General features: G+C 38.6%; 1 protein-coding gene and 1 long non-coding RNA gene across 2 annotated transcripts in view; one reads left to right on the top strand and one right to left on the bottom strand.

Moving 5' to 3' along the window:
- Positions 1–19,285, bottom strand: part of LOC124186157 — a 68,017-nt gene extending 48,732 nt beyond the window's left edge. Inside the window, exon 1 of the long non-coding RNA XR_006871570.1 lies at positions 18,883–19,285. This is a non-coding gene — a long non-coding RNA (uncharacterized LOC124186157). The remainder of the gene's footprint in view (positions 1–18,882) is intronic.
- Positions 19,286–19,344: 59 nt separating this feature from the next.
- LOC124186104 (mucin-4) overlaps positions 19,345–23,735 on the top strand; it is a 102,986-nt gene continuing 98,595 nt past the window's right edge. The window contains exons 1-2 of the mRNA XM_046577498.1: positions 19,345–19,559; positions 19,771–20,077. The gene's annotated coding sequence lies outside the window, so the exon portion shown is untranslated. The remainder of the gene's footprint in view (positions 19,560–19,770; positions 20,078–23,735) is intronic.

Here is a 23,735-nt window from a genome sequence, read left to right as displayed (position 1 = left end):
GGTTACGATCGGGACATGCGGAGAATGCTAATACAAGGTCTGTAGGTATTTTTTTTTTATCACAGAACAATAATATATTCACGATCGTGTAATAGGATATTGTAATATTTTATTTTTTCCCACATAGGTCTGTAAAATCACAGTATAACAAAGAAAAAAAGCAGCACAGTTTCGAACGAATGGAAAAATGTTGGTAAAAGAAAAAAAAAGAAGAAAGACATTTTTATTTATTTATTTTTTTTTTTTTTTGTAACGCGGAGAATGACTTGACAATTTTTAGAAACGATCAAGATTAGTTAGCCGAAAATTGTTCGTTTAGAAATTTATCGAGAGATCGCATTCTCTGCATTGTCGAACCGTATTGCAGAAAAAGCTCTTACAATGAAACCTAATGACCGGGTACAACTAACTTCCACTTTTACCGATCACGGTAATCTAGAAAAGGGTTGAAGAGAAAAAGGACAGCAAAATTCACCCTAAAATTCGACGAAAAACTTTCCCCGTTACAAAAACTATTCAGTGTCTATTATATTAAGAAATATAACGAGCGGAATTTTCAATCCTGAATTTTTCCTCTTCTCCTTGCAGGACAGACAAAACGAGAAACGAGAAAAAGGTAAGGCAGGGAAAGATGAAAAATCATTTTCCATTGAAAATAAAAATGACACAAAAAAAATTTTAAAAAATTGAAAAAAAAAAACACCCTCAAATTTGACAAAACACTTTTCTCGCGACAAAAAATTTTTAATCCTCTTTATTCAAAGACGTACAATGCGCAGTAATTTCTTACCTTAAATTTTTTGCTCTCCTCCTTACATCTCGGTGGATAATAAAGAAACAAAAAATCAACATGCGAGAAAAGAAAACTCGCTTCCCGATAATCCACCGAAATTTCCCTTCGACTCCGAAATCAGCGGTTCGCTAACAATTGGATCGTTCTCGACCGTCGTTGTTCCCTTGGGTATTTCCTCCGGTTCTCCACCCGACGGTGAACAAGGAACATATATCCAGAAGCGTGGTAGAGATCTAGGGTGTTAAACGGTCGGCCGGGTTGGTGGATGAGCAGGGTTGCACCCCGGAGTAAAGGTCGAGTTTCCCTTTCCCTCTCTCCCTCCCTCTGTCTCCATCTCTTCGCTCGTTTGGTCACGCGAGCTCAACGCCGACTCACCCCGTGTCGTTTTTCCCGCCTCTTTTTCCCCTCTCTTTCTCTCTCTCTCTCTCTCTTATCAGGGGGTGTATCATCATCGTCGTGTCGAGAGTCCGCATCAAGCGAGACAAGCGAGACAAGCCAGGCGACCTTAGTTCGAGGGTTGGGGGTTGGGGGTTGGGGGAGCCCGCGCGATTAGGGACGGTAAGTGTATAATTTACCGTCATCATTTTATGAAAATATTTCGAGCTCCCCCCATCCTTACCACCCCCCTCACAGGAGTCGAGCACCAGGCGCCCCAGGTGGAAACCGGCATTCCCCCTGTCACGCGGCGTACTATTAATTTCGCCTTACTAATCTCCAATTTGTGTCTCCTTACTTCGCAAAGTATTACTACGTTCACCTTTCTCTCACCCCTCCCTCCCTCCCTCCTTCACGCCCTTCCTTCCTCCCCCAGTGTCTCTCAATTCGAAAGAGAGAGAGAGAGAGGGAGGGAGAGAGAGAGGCCGATTTATATCCCGTACGTGGCACACGCTCCGAATTATATCACGGATGGATCTTGCACTACACCCCCACCCCCGACCCCCCTCGGACTTTTTCTCCCTCTCCCTCTCCCTCTCCCTCTCTCTCTCTCTCTCGGAAGCTCTTTACTCAACCTCTCCGATTCGCCTCTCCCACCGTGCTTTACAAACCCCGCAAGAAAACCACTTTCCAAACTTCGAAACCCTCGACCTATGACCTGCAGCGTTTCTTGCTCGTCCTTCGCACCGACCACGCTGTGCTGCACCCCTTTCCTTCTAATTAAAATTGCCCCGGAGAGAATATTCGCCGGGTGCTCGAAACGGTCAAATTTCACATTTCCTACCACGGATTTTTAATTTTTTTTTTACCTCAAATAATGGGAAAGTTTGAGGTTACATTATTGATATTTCATATTAGTGGAATTGGAAATTATTATCCGGATACGGTATAACGAGTAAAAAGAAAAGAAAGAAAGAAATACGATCGGGGTTCAATTTTTTTTTTTTTGGAAAATCGTTAATTCTTCTTCATTTTCAATCGGTAAAAATACCTAAAGAATGCAACGGTTGAGGTTTGTTGTTAGAAAAATTCTGATCCGAAACTCGAATCAACGAATTTTCATCGCAGTAGAGTAAAACGAAATTGTCAAAAATTCAAATTAAACGTACAATAATATGGCAAAGGATGAGAATTGTTGAATCCTCATTTTCAATCGATACAAATCATCGACAAACAGATGTATAATATTTCTCAAAAATTATGGCACCGAAAAAATGACGTATCAAAATTCGGTAGAAAGTATTTAAAAACTTCAAATCGTGATTAATTTTGTCTCTTTCAACGGATATACGAACGACCATAGACAAACAATCGTAGAATATTTTTTTTCTTAACAAAAACTTGAATCCGAAACTATATTTTGTTCGTAACCGTGATATTAATTTTTTCTTTTCTTCTAGCAATTTCGCCAAACTCGATCGAAAAAACTTCTTCAATTCTCTTACGTCAAATGGATGATAATTTGGAAAAATGAAAAAAACTGCAAACGGTTCGATTTGGGGGGGGGGGGTATATTTTTTTTCGCTCTGTTTTTTTTTTTCTTCCTTCTCCTTCTCCTTTTTATTTGCATCAGCTGTAAACTTCTAACGTCGATCAGACGTGGAACGTCCCTTCCTTCCCCCCCCCCGCCGCGTTCTTTTTAACCCCATTGAATTGTTAGAGCTGCTCGACTGCAGAACGGGATAGCAGTCGAGAGAGTTCCGGCGGGTGTGTGTTTGAAAAGTTTTAAATAATTCCAGTTTCATAAGATTTCGCGTGTGCGAGTTTTGTCCGCTCATGCGCCCTTCTTTTGTTACAAGATCGATATGCAGGGTGGTTTCCGGTACCAGAAAGTCTTCGAGCGGATCAAACACACACACATATACATATATAAATTTTCTTAACTTCTTATCGACGTTGCCTATGTGTTAAAAAATTATTTATCTTCCTTCAGCCGCCAAAGAGTACATTAATTAACAAATACGCGATCGGCTTCAAAATTTTCCTCCCACCTGTGTCTTCTGAGAAATAATAATAATAACAAGGGGTTGGGAATTTTCGCCAAAGTCGTTTTTCAGCTGGAGATCAATTTTCGCAAAAGCAAGTCTACGAAGTTTTCTCCTCTTTTTTTCCCCCGCGTCTGTTCTCTCTCCGTTTTCTTTTTTTTTCTTTTCTTTTTTTTTTTTTTTCAAATTCTTCGTCGTTTTTTAGCTTCTTTTAAAAAATTTTTTTCCAACGAAAATGAAATCGTTCCTTTCCTTCCACGACGAGTCTCCGAGCCCTCAGGGGCCATTTGCTCCCTTGGGGTTGGTCCAACGACTCTCAAGTTTAGAAGAAGGATTCACTTCGTTGGTCGCTTCTTTTGTTGACGATATGAAATGTTTCGCAGTTTTCCGCGAGGGAGACCAGAAAAAGCTTAAACAAGGGGTTAAGAAGACTCTCGAGTGCCCCGCGTGCCTCCGACCATCAAACTCACCCTAGTTAACAATATTTCAATTTTTCTCCTACTTCCCTCTTCGTCTCGGCCATTAAACTCGCGTTTCGTACTTTTTTTTTTTTTTTTATTTTATTTTGTTTTATTTTATTCTACTTTTTATTTTTTATCTCACTTTTTCTCTCTCTCTCTCTCTCTCTTCCCTCTCCGCCCCTCAACTACCCCATCGCGCAACTTCACTTGCGAAAACTGAAAGAAGTGGGTAAATTAAGCGAAAAGTACAATTACGTCGGACAGAAAAAAAAAAAAAAGAAAAATAAAGAAAGTGATGAGAAAAAGAGAAGAAAATAAGAAGAAAAAAAGAAAAAAAAGGGGAGAAACACATTTGACGAGCATATTTTTGGTATTTATACCGATTCAAGGACACACTCGTAGCGTAATTCATGCACACATTCGCTAATTGACCAACCGTCAATCGGATAAATTTCACGCTTCTGTTTGCTCGGAGCCGGAATCTCTGCACCAACGGGTCCGAAACTGCGGGCGCTACGATATAATTCGTACTCGCAGATTTTTTTAGATCGCTTGAAAATTATGCACTCTTCGAAAAACAAGAAACATAAAAAAAGAAACAAGCGTACAGCTTAATTAGGAAAAAAAAAAAAAAACATTTGCACGCCGGTTTCTTATTACTTTTGGATTTTATGTTTGGTTTATTATTGGGAAAGCCGATTTTAACAGGCGGCTTTATTGTTAGACAGGCTTTGAGCCGAACCTCGGACTTCCTGTTCTGTTAAAAAAAAAGAGTGATTTCCAACTGCGAATTTCGAACTACAATATTACATGACGAACTACGATATTACATGAAAACATGACGTTTCCATCATTACAAATTTTGGATTCGTTATCGATGGGCCAAAAATCCTACCAATTTCTACCAAGATTGGAGCGCCATTTTGAATTTCGCAATCTGACTTTAGATTCGGAATCAGCCACCTAAGAAACCGACGATTATCGATTTTCATAAAAATCCAAATGTTTCTAGTTTTTTTTTTTCAGCATATTGAACACGCCAAATTTAAATTTTGCAAATTTTACCTCAGATTCATGATTAGCGACCCAAAAACCCCGACGGTACCAATTTTCGATCAAATCCATTATGTGGATTTACATAATCCATCGTTTATGTTTGATTTCTCACAATTTTTTTATTAAAACAATTGAAAAAGTACTCGACCGATCAAAGCCAAAATCTAATCACTTTTAATTATAGAAGAGCGGCGTTTATTGAGATCAAAATCACCGAAATCCGGTAACTCGTTCTCGATATATCGTCGAAGGAAAACAATTGTTCACATACACAGACGCAGACGTCGATTTGAAAGTGATTGGAGGTGATTCTCTAAACTCAAAAATATGAAGACCCAGGTAAGATCTCAACTTTTAATTTTTAGGTTGATTGAAAATAACTTTCTTTGTTTTCCGTAAACATAAAAACGGGAAGTTAAAAAACGTGGTAAGAAAGGTGTGCTTTTTCTAGTCGAGTAGCGAAAACTCACGGCCCGCATTTCGAAAATTCCTCGGAGATTTAGGGAGAGCTTTTTGAAAAGGGGGTGGGGGGGGGGGGGGGTAGCGACGGTCGTTTGTATAATTGCCCCCCCCCCCCTCCGCCGCCCCTCCTTCACCGCCCGCGACCACGGAAAGATAACGAGAGTAGGGTGAGCGGGCAGCTCTTTTGGCAAAATGTGGAGGGACAATTACGAGGGAAGAGATGGAAGCATGGTTAGATAAGGGGGAACAACAACAAGAACAACAACAACAACAACAACAACAAGAACAAGAACAAGAACGAGAAGCAAAGGATGAGACAACGGCCAAGACGATCCTGGGACCATTTGACTTACAAGGACGACGGTACTTTAGCAACGAAACGGTGCCGGTCGGCCCGCAGACAACTTCCTTGGATATTATTACGCCACCTATTCTAGATTCAAATAATCTGCCGGCGAAAATCTAGACTGGTTATATACGCATAGGTATACGCATATATATTTATATATATATATATATATATATATATATACGTATATTGCAGGATACGCCGCTCTCCATTATCTTTATTATAGCCGAGCCTTCAGAGGCTCAATGTCGTCAGGACTTGAGAAGGTTGGGGAAGGTTGCTGGTTCGAGAAATTGATGCTTTCTGGTGCGTTGTGGATGAAGATAGTCGTAGAATCAGAGCATTTGTCAAGTTATCGTATCACCGAGCTTGCGAGAATCGGTCGCACGTAGACGAAAAAGAGATGTCAGGAACGACTGACGAAAACTTGGATCGGTATCGATGTTTTTTTTTTTTTGGAAATCTCGGCGATTTGTGTACGGATTGTTTGAAATCTGCTAGGAATAAATTTGACGGTCTATTGCACGGTTTCTAAGATAAACCGATGAGTGGGAATTCGTTCTTTTCTGTAATCAATTACACATTGATAGCAATTAATGTGAAATGATTGATAGGAGGTGAAAGATTTTGATGAAATATTACGGGGATAGGATATAAAATGAATGATGTATAAATTCCATGATTATACGGTCTATAATAACTGATCGTGATTCGTAATAAAATATAATAATGCTGTAGATATGAATGTGAACAATGCTGTAATAATGAAAATAAAAAAATCAGTGTTTGAGAAAATTTGCGGAAAATAGTGTTTTGAATAAAATCAGTAATCGCGTGGTGTGAAATTGTATTTAATAAATGACTAACGATTTTTAGATGATTTGAAATTATGCATCGACAACTTGTAAGCTATTTTCATCATTCCGTTACTTACCATTTCAACATTTTCAAAGAGGTCTTCAATAATTTGTGATAAAAACGTTCCAAAGTATGTATCAAGTTCTGGCCAATTCCAAACTCAAAAAGTTTACCAAAGGTGTTTAAAAAAAGTGACGGATTAATTTTCGGATTCTAATTACACCATTTTTTTTTCTCATTGCTAAAAGATTTCATACAATTTCAATTTTGAAAACATTCAGTCACTTCAAACGACTTCGAAACGTCTCAAGTGACTTCATGTTCAAAGATATTCAATGATTTCAAACAATTCCACAAGATTTCACATGATTTCAATTTCGATGATATTCAGTCATTTCAATCGATTTCATATGATTTCAACCACGACTATCTTCTGTTAAAAACGGTCTAAAGTATGTGTCAAGTTCCGGCCAGTTCCAAACTCAAAATGTCCACAAAAAATTGTCTCGAAAAAGTGGCGAATGAATTTTTGAATTCCAATTCCATTCTTTTTCTTTTCTCGTTGTCAGTGGCACAGAATTCGATCCTCGAGCTGATCTTCGCCTGTCAGACTTGCGTCTCCCTTTATTTTTATTTTCTAATCGTATCGCTTTTACCGATTTTCTTAGCTGTTCCCGTCAAACGGGACGGACGCGATCGTATTCCGTAATTAAGTGAAATTACAGCGTGTGCGGCTAATTACAGAGAGCCAAAGGCCGCCGGCAGGCCTGGGTGGGCAGCCTCTCTTCTCTTCTCTTCTCTCCTCTCCTCTTATTCTCTCCTCTCCGCTCCTCGCCGCTCCTCTTGCGTGTCGTTGGGTTTCAGGAAGGCGTTTTATCAGCGAGCCACGGCTCGGAATTGCAGGGCCGACTTCACCCTTCTCAAACCCTTCTATCGACTTCTCCGAAAATCAAATTTCCAAACGCGGCCAAACCTCATGGAGAACATTAGCGCGTTTAGTTTGTTTTATTTATTCATTTTATTTCGCGATTCGTTTCGACGAGACTTCGAATCATCACCACCGACTCTTTGAGCTACGAAATTTTCAATTTCGCGTTCATTCATTTTCTCTCTCCCCAAAAACATCGCTGCGGAATCAATTTAAATTCCAATAACTCCGACGCGGCACAAATTTTACAGGATTTTACGTGAATTTCAGATAATTCATCGATTCTTGATTTGAAAAGAATAAGGAAAAAAAGAAAAAAAAAATACTATTACAATCCGACATAGAAAAATTTGCATTGAGCGATATTAAATTTACCTCGAGAAGTGAGAAGGGAAGAAGAAAAAATATGTTGGAAAATTTTCGTACTAAAAATACGGCAAAAAACAGTCGAACAATTAACGTGAAGAATTTTATTAAGTGTCGAAATGAATCCAGAAGCACGATCAGAAAAATTTACGAGCGCAAAAAAGGAAAAAAAAAAATAAATTAAACAACATCGTAATAATCAAAATTTGGATATTTATATCAGAGGAGATCGGAAAACCTTAACGCAAAAATTGGCTGAAAAACGTTCGCAAAGAAAAGAGACGGAAGAAAAATAAGCTCCTTGCAGAGGTTTTCAAAAGAAAAATGTTCCTCGATATATATATGTACATGTGTGTGTGTGTGTATAAACACATAGTATGATATATAAGGTAATTAATTATTATTTTTACCCCTTAAATTTTTTTTTTTCATCCAATTTCCATACAGCAATTAGTCCCATGTACAAGCAAGCGCACCGAGCCAGCTGCTAATTGATTATAATTTTCCATATAAATCTGTCTGGTATTGTACATAGATATGTACGTAAATAATATATTCACCTTTAGCGGGTTGTATAAATAATATTTATACGCTCATATATACAGTACCGTTGGTAAGTTCGAGATCACTTTTCGAATCTTGGATCGCGCGGGTCAAAAAGCTTAGATACCTCGGCCAAAAACGGTTCAGAGAAATGTTTCAGGTAGTATTTGAAAGTAGAAAGTATGAGCTTCGTCGTAGTTTTTTGTAAAATTTACTAGCTGACGTTAAACATGTTTTTCGCCATTTTCGTACCATCACAACTTTGCGCGTAACTTTCTCAGAAAATAGCAATAGGAATTATTTCTATCGAGCTTTAATCTCGTTTCTTAATTCTCTTCCACTTTTCCAACATCTTTCCGCAAAGTTGTGCAACGTAGTACGGTTTCGGCGATTCAAAATCAAATGTCGAGTGTGAAAAATGATTTGTCATCTTATTTCGCACGGGTAAGAATTTTTTTCACAATTATCCAAACCGCAGTAATCGTTCCAAGTAATTCAACATTCCCGTACAACGATATAACAAGGTAGACGTGCAGTAATTATAACTGTTCGTCGAGGATGCAGACATCGGCAAGTGGTTAATTTCTACACATGTTATAAGACGTGGGCGTAGGCGGCGTACTTAAGCTTCGGGCGAGAGTATTTAAGAGGCGTCGCGACGCCGAAGCAACTTTGAGTTATGGCTTCTCTTCTCCTTGCATCGGCTATACGTGTGCTTAGTCGAAACAGTAATTACACAAGTTGACGTAACAATTGCTCGATATTTCCGCATCGCATCGCGGGCAGAGAGGCATTCCGTGTCGATTGAAGAAGAAAGTATTCACAATCGGTATCGGATAAATCGGCGAGCATCTTCACAGGCGATGCCGGTGGTTGTTTGATCGTTCTGGGTCCGCGGTCCGAAGCTCCGAACCGAAGCCGAGGAATCGGTCCACTTTGTCCATAATTTAGTTAAGAGTCATGCGTGTGACGTGTGTGGTATAGAATTATAGAGCGGGCGAACAACCGAGCCGCGAATAGAGCTGGCGACGAGCCAAGTTACCCCCTGTGACTTATTATCCCTCGCTTATGTCCATTACCGGCCGTCTGCCATTTATTCGTTATGGCCGACCATATTCGTAATATACCCCCGATACCTCACGCCTGCATCTGCGCAAAGACCGAGAGGGCGATTAACCGGGAAATCACAGTCTCTTGTCAACAAGGGACTATTCGGCGTCTGACGGATTACGCTGACGAGAGAAATTTTTATTTTTCAACTATTTTCATTTTTTACCACAATCGGTGATACGTACTTCTAGGTATTTTTCTCAGTACGGGTGACGAGCCTTTGCCAGATTTATGCCATTTCACGCGATTGCCGGTAGCTTTGACAAGTTCCATGCCAATCGAAACTATTTCAGGTCGTTTCAACTTGGAAGGTATTCAGCGATTTCGAAAGATTTTTAAACAATGAAAGATTTTTAAGACATTCGGCGGTTTCGAACGATTTCAAACGATTTTGATACAATTGCGAATGATTTCACTTTCAAAAACTTTCCGTGATTTCAAAGGATTCCGTGTTGTTTCTGTTCCAAAGTTGTTCGGCGATTTTAAACGATTTCAGTTGATGCCAGTTTCGGTGATATTCAGTGATTTCGAACGATTTCAACCTATCCCAATATGATTTCAAGTGATTGCAAATTCGGAACTAGACGGTAATTTTTTTCAACGACTTCGGGTAATTTGAAGCGATTTTCTCTTAGAATTTCAAACGACTTGTGTTTGGATTTTGTTACACGATCTTGTCAGCAATTTTCAATCGATTTCTCAGGGATCGCTCTCACACAAAGCATCTTTCTTGCAGATATTTAATTACGTTGGCTGCTGAGTTACTTCTATTTGTAAGTAATCCAAGAAGCTCTGTATTAAAAGAATTAAAATCTGCGATGTGGCCAGCCTCCAAATTTACTCTTTTCTCACCGCAGAATTATTTTCTCTAAATTTCGTTGAAATTTCATCAAACAGTAAATGGACGTAACCGTGAATAGGTCGAGTAAATCGATACTCAATTTCGAAATCACGCGATCAATGCCATACCGCCATATTGTATCTAAAAAAAAAGATTACAAAAGAAAATAATCTTGCAAAGTATTTCGTATAATATTTTTTCCCGACATTGGCGAAAGAATTTATTGCTAATCGTGGATAGTTGGGTGCTTGAAAATCTTATTTGAAACAGGAAATCGTGCAAAATGTTTCAGTTTTAAAATTCAATCTTGTTCGCAGTGAAAATTATGGGGTTCAAAGTGTAAATGAAATATAATTCCTTTGCACGGAGATCATTTTTTTCTATCTTATTCAACCGTCATGTATTACGGGGAAAAATTCTCAAACTGCTTTGTTTCCGTATATAATATAATAAAATTCCGCGGCTCTCTGTTGAGCAAGAAACAGCAGCTGCGGGTATAAACGTATGAAAAATGGCGAACGAAATGAATTTTCCCTATGGTGAAATCGCCGCTGCTTCCGGCTCTGGTCAAGCTGCCTTCTTCTCGGGACGTCGTATAAAAACCAAACTGCATCGTAAGGCTGAAAATTGAAAAATTTACCCCGCTCACTTTCCGTTGTGAATTTTCCGTCATCGTCAGGGATCGATACGAAATGATTTCGTAACTTTTCGCCTCATAAATACAGGGCAATAATTATATCACACGCGATTTTCATCCATCGAATTTCCATAAATCCACCAAAGCTATGTCTTGAACTCTTTTCCGCCGTCGTCAAGTTTCTTAATTCGTTACAAAAATGTATCACGGACCATTTTTAAACATTCGTATCAAGGGAATTCCATGGAAATCCACGAATTTTTATAAGTTCTGTACAAATTTCGAAAGGTTAAGCAGATTTTGTGTATTAAAAAAAACTATTAAGCAAATATAATATCGTTCAAAATTCCTATTCGTATATATGATAAATTCAGAATTTTACGCTCTGCTTCCCTGATTTCAGATGATTATTTAAAAGTAGTCGAATTTCTTTCTACCGATAATTTCAAGTAATAATTAGGGTATCGACATCAAATCATGAGATTGTATATTACTCTCACTGAATTCGAATGGTTTTCCTTTTTCGGCGATGGCCAAAAAATTTTTTATAATAAAATTTCATAACTTCTCCAGGTTTTCCAATGCCTAAAACCTATCACTTCCAGTAAGTTACCAATCATTCGGTTTATCAACTTTCCATTCGATTGAAATTCAATTCGAATCGAAGAAAAATATAAAACCTAAAAAAAAAGGTAATTTTAAGCCAATGTTTTGTTTTCTCGACGAAAAAAAAATAACATTTGTTACCTCAAAAAAAAAAAAAAAAGATCATTTCAAATTCCCACGGTAGAAAAACGACACTTTCAGCTTACTCCGTTGCCAAATTAAAAATTCCCTGACTATTTCAGGTGTTCCAATTTTTCCAGGCCTGTGATAGGCGAAACGAGAAATAAAACAAAAAAGTCTTTTTCAAATAATAATCGGCTAGTCGCGAGGTTCCCGGTACGAAAAAATTCTGGAAGAGCGATGAGTGGCGGTATATATTGTATTATATATACGTGTATAGGTATAATACAGCCGAAGGTGCAGATGGATATATTCCCGAGCCACGGTTGTGGCGGAGCGTGTAATTGGAATGAATATTGAGAAGTTAGGAATGGAGTTGTAAGTAAACTTTGATGCCTGAGGCTGGAAGGCTCGCGGCCTAAGAGCGTAGACGTGTTGCGGACGCCGTTCCGCGCCTCGCGCCTCGCATCGCCCCCATCATCGGGATCCTGAATCCACGACGACGACGAGCGTCGCCCGAGACCCGAAGGAAGGTATCCATCCGCTCCCTAGTTTCCCGGTTTGTCACCACCGCCCGAATCACTTTTCATAAACAAGGGGCGCAGAGCTTTCGGTTTTACCGGGATTCTCTAAAGCGGGATGGGAATGACGGAAGAAAAAAATAAAGACGAAACAAAACGACGAAAAAGAAGGAAGATAAAAAAAAAAAGAAAGGATTTTCCTCGCGCCCCCCGATCTCGACGGGAAATTAACGGAAACTTTTCTCTTCTCTCTCGCTGCTTTCGAACCTTGCGCAGAGATATAGTAGTTTCGCGTCAGGAAATTTCCTCGCTTCGCCGCGATCTCGATGGCAAGGAAAATGGAAAAATGATTTTTCAAAAGCAAACTAAAAAAAAATAAATAAAATAAAAGAAGTTCTTCCGCAACGACTCCAAGTTCGATGTAAAATTGTGTTACGGACACCGAGTATACGGTTTTAAAAGATTTTGTTTGTAGTAAAAGGAGGAGCGAATGGAAAATTTCAATCTCGTGTGGCTTGATGTGAAAGGGTGTGGATTATGAGGGGGGGGGGGGGGGGGGGGGTTAAGTTGAAAGCCTAGAAGAATTCATCGTTGCGTTTCTTCTTTATATTGTTTTCCTTCAGCCTTATATACATATATACCTTTTCTTTTCTATTCGGTTCTATAGCAGGTTGGATTTTCAAGTGTGCAATAAAAACCAGTTGCCTGATAATATAAAGATGATTTGATAAATCTAGTCACGTAGACCTCTTGCCGCGGTGTAATATATGCGGGGAAGAGAGAAGGAGAGAAGAACGAAGAATTGGCGAAGGAAAGCGCGAAGGGTGATGTTGAGGAAGGAGAAGGGCTAGGGAAATAAAACAAAATACATTTCTACCAAAATTGAATACAAATTTCGCTTATTTGATGTAACAATTTTTATACACGGTATACGGGAATAGAAAAAAAAAAAAAAATAATACATTCACATCTATATGTATAGAATACAGATGTGTAGAGAAGAAAGAGCGAAGAAAGAAGATAAAAAAAACGAAAACCACCCTCGGAATGCGAGAAAATAAACGGATGGGAAAATGAAAAGAAAAATGCGAACCGGATATATCACCCAGTTTCTGGGGTACGGAGAAGTGGATGGGGGAGGGTGTAGGGGGGGGGGGGGGGATGAAGTGTGTACAGTCGTCAGCCAATATCGGGGTAAATAAATAATTGCGCGTCGTGAAAAAGGGGAGGAAAACGAGAGAGAGAGAGAGAGAGAAAGAGAAGATGGGAATAAAAAAATGAGAAAAAATAAAATAAAATAAAAATAAACTGAGGGAAGGGGGGGAAAATAATGGCAAGGAAATAACTAATTTCTCTACCCCCATATGATATATAATACCAACATTAGGTGTACATATATATGTACGTGTTATACGTTGTATAGAACCAGCCGCGAACGTGAATTCACAAATTAACTAATTATACTGAAATCGCACTCGATCTGTTGCACTCGCCGCTGCTGCTGCTGTATTCAAGTTCGTATTTTGTTAAACAACAAAGTAATAACTTGATAAATAACCGGTGACAAACTGATCTACGGTTTTAAAATTAAGCTAATTAAACAACTCGGTGATTGCACGCACACTTGATAAATAAATATCGTCCCTTTGATATATATGCGTGTATATTTTGTGTGCGCAGGTGTGCGTGTGAGAGAGTAATTTTAATGTAGACTATTTGTTTCTATTGGTAAAATTTTTCGTGCATCAATTATGGAAAATATGAATTTTAGGTTGTTATTACAAACTGTGCGAAATGTTTCCCTCTGATTAATTCGCTGGATTTAATTCGGTTTCAAATATTCCCGGGGCAAAGTTATTACAGCTAGCTGCAGGCTATGATTTGATCATGGTTTTTTAATAATGCTTTCGGATCGAGTGAGTGAGAAAATTAATTTTATGCGAAACTTGTATTTATTTTTGTTACCAACAAGTTTCTCTGAAATTCCTGATTGGATCAAGCTTTTCATTTCGAAAAATCATCAGAAGCTACGAGATGTACATTTTTCTACAATTTTTATAACGTGCAAATTCGAATATCCCGAAAACTCGAAGCTTACGAATTTCAGGGAAAAATATTTCATTTTTACAATTTTCTTTTCTCTTTGCTGAAAATGTTTATCGATTAATAAAAACATGACGGAAATAAAATTATCGAGAAAAATTTCGTACGTGGATAAATTTCTATTCGCTAAAAGCTCTGGGTTGAAAATTTCCTCGATTGTAAGAATTTCGGGCTGAATATGGCAGTATTTTCAAATTTTCGAATGATTTGAATAACTGTGTAGGTTAAAGTTGCTCACAACGGGCAATTTTCCGATTCGAATAATTAACAAAAGCCGACACGAAGGGCGATCATTAATTAATACAAAGCAGAGTGTGCGAAGGTGGAAAAGTGGATCAGGGACACGGATCCTGGTCTCTCAGGTATAGTTATCGGTTTCTGGAGGAGGGAAACGGCGAGAGAGAAAGAGAGAGAAAGAAAGAGGAAAAGGAGGGTGGATATTCGTCGTCGTCGTCGTCGTCGTCGTCGTCGTCGTTAATGCATAACTTTATTCTATTCCTCGGAAATTAGTTGAGCCGTCTTGGCACGTCTTTGTCGAGCTGTTGGTGATAAGTTTAATATGCTAATTTTGGAGAACAGCTGCGCAACTCCCTCTTCCGAGCAAAATACCAAAATTATTGAATTTAAATTGGCATCATTACAATTTCCCACCGCGCAGCAGCCTGGCCTCATGGAATTTCGAATCTCGTCCTCGGCCGCCGAACCTGATCCCTTAATTTCAACAAACTCGCGAGAAATCAATCACCTTTCCTTTGTTTTCCACATTGGATTTATAAAACGACGGTTTAGCTTATTGGACGATGTGTTGAGAGAAGAAACAAAAAAAAAAGAAAAAGAAAAGAAAAATTTTTGATCAAGGAAACGAGACCCCGGTGAAAATTTCTACTACTACGAATTTTTACAGAAGTAACAAGATTTCCTATTATTTTTTAAAAAAATCTATGTACGATAATTACAAATATGCGTAGTTTTTTCCTAAAGAATAGTACACTTTAGCTTGTAGATTTTTTTTACCGAAGAAAAACGTCAAGTTTCTCGAAAATCTACAAGTTTTTATGACAAACTATACATATTTATACGATTTTTTACGAAAAAAATTTCTTGCAAGAAATTTTACGAAATTACCCAATTTCCTTGAAAATTCGTAGAAAATCTTATTGTAAATCATTTTCACCAGGGAAAGTAAACAGAGTTAATTATTCCGCTTGGATATCTACGAAAGAAAAAAGAGAAACTCGTAGTTTCGCTTCGATGAAATATTTCGTAATAACGATTCAAAAATCGCTCTTATTCACCTTCCGGTAGCAAGGAAAGAAAGAAGACTTTGCTGCAGGCGGTGATCAGTTTTTTCGAATTTTGGTGGGACGAAAAGCGATCGAAAGAAGGGCGGAAGACGATTTTGAACCGTATTAGCGGCGATGGAAAAGTGCGGCGACCTTTCTGCCCGCTTAAAAATGGGAAAACGAGTCCCATTAGGGGCGCGGCAACGCGAATAAAGAGGGTGCATGCAGGGTGTCGACAGGCGGTTCTGTCATTCGCTTTAATCGCTTCCGGCGGCACTCCGGCATTCCCATTGTCGGGCAGCGCCTCTCTATACTGTAATAATTTAATGCCCGAATATATGCAGGCATACGTAATAAGTCGCCCTGCGTATTCAAAGTCTGGCGAAGCGCCAGAATGTGTTGTATATATATATATATTTTCGTTAGAATTTAGGGGTGGCGAATCGAAAGTTCGAGGTTTAATTAACCGTCTACTAATTATTCAAACAACAAATTACCGGCTGTTTTATCTGTCGAACTCTCAGAAATCCGCTGGTAGAAAAAACAAAACCAATTTTCATACCTGATTGTTCATTAATTTCCAAGGTATACCTTTCACGCCTGGAATCGATAGATATTGACCAAAAACTAGTGTCTGAATTATTTCAGATTTTTAGCTCGATTGACAAACATGTCGGATAAAATTTACTCAATTTTTGAGTAACAAAGTTCGAAACTACGGTTTAACCCATTTAATTTGAATAAATGAAGAGAAAAGATTTTTCCTAATTTTTTTTTTTGACCAGACAAAACGAATTGATCAATAGTTTTTCATTTTGTTACTCGAAACCCCTTCCCATTGAGCTAAAAATCTGATATAAAATTCAGACGCTGTTTTTTCTTCATTAACTCTTAATAATCTCGATTCCAGAGGTAAAAAATATTCGTTAGAAATTCACGATCACTTTACAATGTATGTGATTGTATTGCGAATGAATTGAGATCAACGATGAATGAATTTCAGGCCAATGGCTAGATTTTGCTTGACGATTATTCGAATCTCTTCCGTGTCCTTTAGCCGTATAGTGAATGAATATTTCAGCCACTGTTTAAACGGTGCAATTTCTGCAGAGATTTAACCTCAGCGGCCGCGATTCCAGCGCAGCGAGCCTGATAAAACCGACCGCATATTATCTGAGAAGAGTAGCTGCTTCTGAACTAGCCGACCTCAAACCGCGGAGCACTTCACACGCAATAATAAATTCCAAACTATTCTGACTGGATGATAAAATAACGCCGAATGAAATTCCTAAAGGCGAGAACCGAGGTTCGGAACTCGTGCGATAAATTTTCTTTTTTTGCTTCTACTCGGATTTGGGCAAAAGCGTGAAATGAATTTTAGTTTTTGTAAATTCGTGGTTTCGCATCGCTTGAATTTCAAAGATTCGCGCCTCTCTGACTTGCGGCAGATTTATTTCGCCAACTTTCCGCAAGCACAGTGTCGACCAGTTAATGCTGCTATCTCGACGAAGTTTTTTGTAACCGACTAACAATTCAACGAAGAGAAGGCAGATAGTACTGGATGTTGAGTGGTTATCGGTTACTGGTCTGTAGAATTCCTTACTTACCTACGGTAGATATTACAGAGCCTGTTTGTCATGGCGAAGCGCAGGTTATCGACGGCAATCGAGAGTTGCAAACATTAATTTCGTTTTTTCATAAATTACAAGGTTAGAATGTGTTGATTAGGTATTGAAATTATATACAGAGTGAATTGGAAATTGGTAACGAATGCGTGGATCGTCGTCCGATAAATTTTCACGCATTCAAGGCCGTAGTATATTACCAATGAAATGTCGCAGTTTTCTATCAATAATGTGTTATGTCAACTTTTCCAAAATATATCAAAATATTCCAGGACTTTGAAAGGATTCGAGAACCAATTTTTGTTTTCCAGGATAATTCTGGGTTTTGAGGATACTTGAGGAGCAGAAGAAACCCTGGAAGTGTCACTGTAATAGTAACATGTAAAGAAAGCGCAAGAATAAACAGTTGATACTGTTGCATCACGAATGAATCATGAAGAAGCATTAGATGCTCAAAATCGACTGCGAAATATTGAAATATAATAATAGTTCCGAGCCCGCGTTTGTAGTCAGTTGAAAATGTTCTCTGCATTAAACACGTCAAACTTCACTAGCTTGTAAGGAAAAAGCCGTGTAAGAAAATGGACCGAATAACTAATCGCCATCCCTTTTGTCGTAGAGAATAAGACGAAGAAGTAAAGGAAGAACGGATAGGGGTGAAAGTCGGACGCTGCTCGAGTAAGATATGGACTACACCCGGTGGGGGGGGGGGGATTTTTTGAAAAATTGGAATTCCGAATTGGAAAACTCCTATATTGAATCGCGAATACCTCGAGAAGGTGATAGATTCGGCAAAAATAGCAATAATTTGGGGTCAGGCGGTGGGGGAAATTTAATTGTAATATTATAATTAACAAACACTATCAATTTAGCTAATTTCAACCTCAAATCACGAATATCTCTAGGACGGTACGAGATACGCCAAAAATAGTTCAAATTGATGACGCAGAGGCTAGGAGCGTGATTGAAATCATCATAAAATTCTCCTATGTAGATTTTGAATCACATATTACTATATTGTCGCAACTTGGGAGTGAACGGACTCGGTTGTTGAATTATTGTTCAATTGACAATTGTCGTCCGAGTCGAAAATACACGCGTGGCAAAGTCACTATTTTCGAACGCTAAACCAATTTTCAACCTGCAATCTAAACACGACGAAAAGCGAAAGTTAAACTGACAATCAAGGGTGAAAATGACGCAGCCAACACTCAACTGATTTATAAAACGACATGAATCGGGAATTCGTGCCGACCGTTTCGGAATCAACTACATTATTATGTCCGTTTTTCTTAGCACTATACGTGTTAACCCTTTCAGTCACGCATTTTTCCACTCAATATTTTGGCCTGAATTTTTTTATTCCACGGTTTTTGGAGTCAATAATCACGAATCTGAAGTCAGACCTCGATAGTTTCTTAATCTAAAGATGGCAGATGTAACATGGAAAAAAGTATCAAAGTTTGATTATTCTGGCCGAAACTTGTTACTTAGGAATTGGGGTTATGCGAAGTAACAAGGATCATTTAAAGTTGTAAATAAACTGAGATAAGGTGAGGACACGAAAATTTTTTGTTTTGAACGCTGAGGTTCCCATTGCGACTGAAAGGATTAAACAGCGTGAACAATGCGTCGTTGGAAGATGTGAGGAGACCACAATTCTACACATTCGCGTAACACAATAATACCCAGAAGTCACTCAAGTCAAGCGAAACGAGAATTATTATGGTGGCATTTAAATAAGAAATTCAAGGAATTCCTTTGCTGTCATATAAAGAATTATTCGCTGGACACACTCACCCCTTTACGTGGCGTCGATCCCATTCTCCTCGGTTTGATGTCCAGAGATGAGTGAAGTTCGCCGCAGCTGCAAATCCGCCAACTTCGCGTAGTCGTCGATTTCCATCCTCCGTTGTCCCAAATCACAGAATGTACGCAGAGACGAGCGTTCTCGCACCTTCGAGAATCTTCTACGATGTGCGAAACACGGCAGGCCAGTCCAAAGTCGCCTACCGAACGGAACGGATGCCGGAAGTAAACAATGAGCCTCTAGTTTATCCTCGAGACGCAGCCTCTCCGTTTGATCCGATCGCCAGCAGCGTTGCTACGCAACGTAAACAGATTTTGAAACAATTGTTTGTTTTCGAATCTGTTTACGTCGCGTAGCAACGCGGCTGACGATCGGATCGTACGGAGAGGCTGCGTCTCGAGGCTGTTTATTTCCGGCATCCGCTCTGTTCGGTAGGCCACTTCAGACTGGTCTGCCGTGTTTCGCGAATCGTAGAAGAGTCTCAAAGCTGTCTGAGCGCTCTCCTCTGACGTGTGCTTATCTGTCGTGATTTCTGGACCCTGAAGCAGCTTAACAACGATTTGAGGAACGCACGTCACTCGCGACGCGCTTCGCTCAGCACCGAACACCGGCGACCGAGGCGGACGACGTGCAACGCTCCGATACGCGACAGGATCTGTATTCAATGGTAAAGTATCGTACACACTCAGCTATGTATAACATAACGTGTAACATTTATTGTTTCACCATTTTGAACCGATTTAATACGCTCTATCATGTATTGGTCTTATCAACGTCATGCAAAGGCCAGCCTGCAATATTATATACGTGCATATTTACTCGACTTCATCCCGGCGACAAAGTCGTCATTTGTTTCCGAATCTGTTTACGTCGCGTAGCAACGCGGCTGACGACCGGATCGTATGGAGAGGCTGCTGCGTCCCGAGGAGAAACTAGAAGCTTATTGTTTATTTCCGGCATCCGCTCCGTTCGGTAGGTGACTTCAGACTGGCCTGCCGTGTTTCGCACATCGTAGAAGATTCTCGAAGGTGCGAGACCGCTCGTCTCTGCGTACATTCTGTGATTTGGGACAACGGAGGATGGAAATCGACGACGACGCGAAGTTGGCGGATTTGCAGCTGCGGCGAACTTCACTCATCTCTGGACATCGAACCGAGGAGAATGGGATCGACGCCACGTAAAGGGGTAAGTGTGTCCAGCAAATATTTCTTCAAATGACGCCAAAGAAATTCCTTGAATTTTCGTATTTAAATGTCACCGTAATAATTTTTCAAGTGTCACCGTGGAGACGATCTCGGTACGATTTGCTTATTCTCCACAATAGGATATAATATTTCGCATAATTTTTTCCTGCTCGCTTGTTTGCTGCAGCCTTATAATTGGCGCTGAACCGAAACTCTAGTTAATATGGTTTAATGTATAATTATGTCTGATCGATTGCTTTGAAGAATTCATCACGATATCGCAAATTTTCTGTATCTGGTTTCTGTTCTGTTGTTAAAAACCGTTTGACTATCTGCGGAAAGTCTTTAGAAAACATATCTTTAGGTGCATCTTGCAGACTTTTTTCTGGGTAGCGAATGAACTGATTGTAAGTTCGAAAGATCTGGCCTCAGAGCTGCAGGAGTAGCTATATTTGAAAACAACAGAGACACGACAAACAGTTTTAGTTCAGAGATGGATCTAGCATTCGTTAATTCACAATCATACGAGTTTAATAAATCATCTATCGGGGAAACTTATGTAGCGAAATGTGAAGCAGAAAATGGGCAAGTAATTGTAATGTTTGCTGTTTATATCTCATCCAATTAAATCATACATAAAATCATCGAATTCAACCATGAAAATTTACTCTCTTACACCGAAGCCGGATCTCCGCTTTTCAATCGAATTTCGAGTGAAGATTTCAATGCTTATTTCAAAAAAGACGAATCAAAGCCTTGGCTTGATTTTTTCAAACCAAAATAAAATTTAAATGTATCAAATGTTCTGTACGAAGTACAACATAACATGTCACGAAGATTGATGGATATTTTTTTTTCTTTTTCCCAATTTTAGATATTTAAATAGATTTGAATCAAATTTTTAATTATCACTTAGAATTACAAATGTATAGGTTTTTGCTTTTGTCGTGTATAGCTTAAGCACACACACACTGTTTTCTTTTTCTTTTTTGTTCCCACCAACTTTGCGGATTGTTTTTTCTCAGTAATAATGTTCTCCTTGCTTCTAATTTTTCAATTTTCAAATTCTCTGAATGACAGAAATATCATTTGTTAATGTTTATATTTCGTACATTTTCAACCGTGGCAATGAGATTTTCACTACGTTAAATGCGCTCTGTATTATCTACCGCTTTAGCGAGGCTACACACGGTAACTTTCAGGTTGATGACTGACCTTCATTCACCGTCTCTATACCTTGAGAATAAGTTCTGAAAACCTTTTATCAACCCGTTTTACCGATCGTTTTATAGATCGTACCATGATCTTCAGAATATTGCCGGATAAGTTGCCGATGGAAATAATTTTCCCGAATGACGAAAAGGACACAGAAGGCTTTTCCCACCGTCGAGTCTCTCTTGACGTAATAAATTTTGGACTTTTTCGTGGGACGCGAAAGACTCGAAACTTTCATCTCAATCTCTGATCTGAAAATCAAATCATCAGAAGGATTTCGTAATTTTTGAATATTTTCACTTTTTCATGGTTTCGTCGGAAACGGGCTCGTTAGGTGGCGTCACACCGGGTTTTCACTTTTCCCGTCGGTTGAACGGGGCGAATTTTCCGCAAGCTTAAAAGGCGCCAATTAACGCTGATGAAATCTCTCGTGAATAGATGAACTCGTCGTTTAGTAATATCACACGACGTTAATTAGCCGAAGAAACCTGGAGCACTTTCTCTGAAACTTGAGAGAAAAGTAAATATATTTTGTCCGCTAAAATATACTTCGGGAAAAGAAATGATCGACACGTAAACCTTTTCCATGTTCTTTTTCAATCACCATGCGAATTGTGCAACAATTAAAACTTGACGAAATCTCGCACATTTTGAATAACGATTCAATTTCAGCGCGAAAAATGACAAAAATTGAATCCAGGTATTACAAGGGGTTAATTCAGGGATTTCAAATAACTTGACCCTAATATTTCCAACAATTTCATGATATTTCAAAGGTATAAAAAGACTCAGACCAGATTTTACGAGCGATTAACCCTTCGAGGTATCGTATCGACAGGGAATGTAATACTTGACATTCGCAGAACAAATATTGAATCATCAATCTCGCGGCTTCCGCAGACGGAGGAGAAATTTTCACCGTAATCGCGTCGGCTGCTTTCTTATTGCGCAATTTATTCAGGTCTGTATATGGTCTCATTGTTACATTGGGATCTGACGTATTCGATCTAGATTACATTATATATGCTTCATACGCTGCACAACGCGAATATCTCCAAGGTTCCCAAGTATGAAATAACAACTGTATATAACTCAGAAATCGTCCGCCCGCGTAATATATATAATATATATATACACACGCAGTATAGGTATCTTGGATCTCGATCGCGGTCGGCATACGTACATCTCTGCATATATACATACGCGTAACTCTATCTTTGCTAAATTACAGGATTATGCCTGGTACTTTACACTTTCCCCGTTCGGTGGCCCTATTTCTTTTTTTTTTCTTTTTTTCACCAATGTCACATGTTTATTAGTCGCAGAAATAGGAAATATTAATATTCGGCGGCTGCCGAACGTTATTTTCAATTTTCCAAATAATTAATTAAAAGAATTTTAGTTATTTCTGAATTTTTTTAGCCTAGTAACGAATCAACGTAGATTAATGTCCGATATACATTTTATAAGCTATTTTATGCTCTAAAAAAAAAGGTTTGTGTTAATTTTTCGATAATTAAACAACTCTTTCGAAAGTTATTCAAGATTAAAGTAGAAATCATGTGAAAATTAATTTTTATTGAATATTCCGGTTTTTGACGGTTTTGTTGTATCGCAAAATGATTGAAAATTAATTGCAACAGAAGAACAATGTGATGAAATTTTTAAAACAATGATCTCAGGAGAATTTCATTGAAAAAAATTATCCTCGATCATTCATATGTATGGAAATAAATCGGTAGCTGAAAATTCATATTCAAAAGATTATACAGGTTTTGGTTTATATCTATCGAAAAAAATGATTCTCTGGATTTGCAAATCTGAGTGTTGGTACAGTCAGTGCGAGAAAATTTTTTGCAACAGCTATAATTTTGCAAGTTGAATATTACAGGTTTGTTACATTGAAACTCAACTTGGCTATGCTCGTGAAACCTTTGCCGTTGAAGTGAAAATTTTTACTTGGACAATTAAAATGTTGCTGTGAGAGTATTGACGCTAAAATTTACCGGTCCATTAAATTATTTATTCCTGCAATGAATCAGGGTTTATTTAGATTCTTACGGAACGTATATTCACCTGAAACTGGTTTTCAATCATGATAAAAAAATTTCTGTTAGATCATCGACAAAGATTTCACGTGTTTGATAATCGTCTTTCAAGATCAAAAAAAAAAAAAAATAAGAAAAAACAGAAAATTATTCAGGAATCGAACCAACTGTACAAGTTTTAGAATTTAAAACTATCATGCAAAACCGGATTCGGTATTTTGAAATTATTGCAGACCCCGCATTTTTGCGCGAAATTTGTGGGATTTGAAAAAATTCTTTTGAAATCCCAGTGATAGGTTTTTGAAATAAATCAAACACCGTTCGACCGATCGAGTCACGTTTTTCGAACACTCGTTTGCGGGTCTTTTCGATCTTCGATTATCGTTCCTCCGCTTT

This window comes from Neodiprion fabricii, chromosome 7, assembly GCF_021155785.1.
Source record: "Neodiprion fabricii isolate iyNeoFabr1 chromosome 7, iyNeoFabr1.1, whole genome shotgun sequence".
In the NCBI taxonomy this organism is placed as follows: domain Eukaryota; kingdom Metazoa; phylum Arthropoda; class Insecta; order Hymenoptera; family Diprionidae; genus Neodiprion; species Neodiprion fabricii.
The sequence above is the reverse complement of the archived record's forward strand: the minus strand, read 5'-3'. Positions and strand labels throughout refer to the sequence as shown.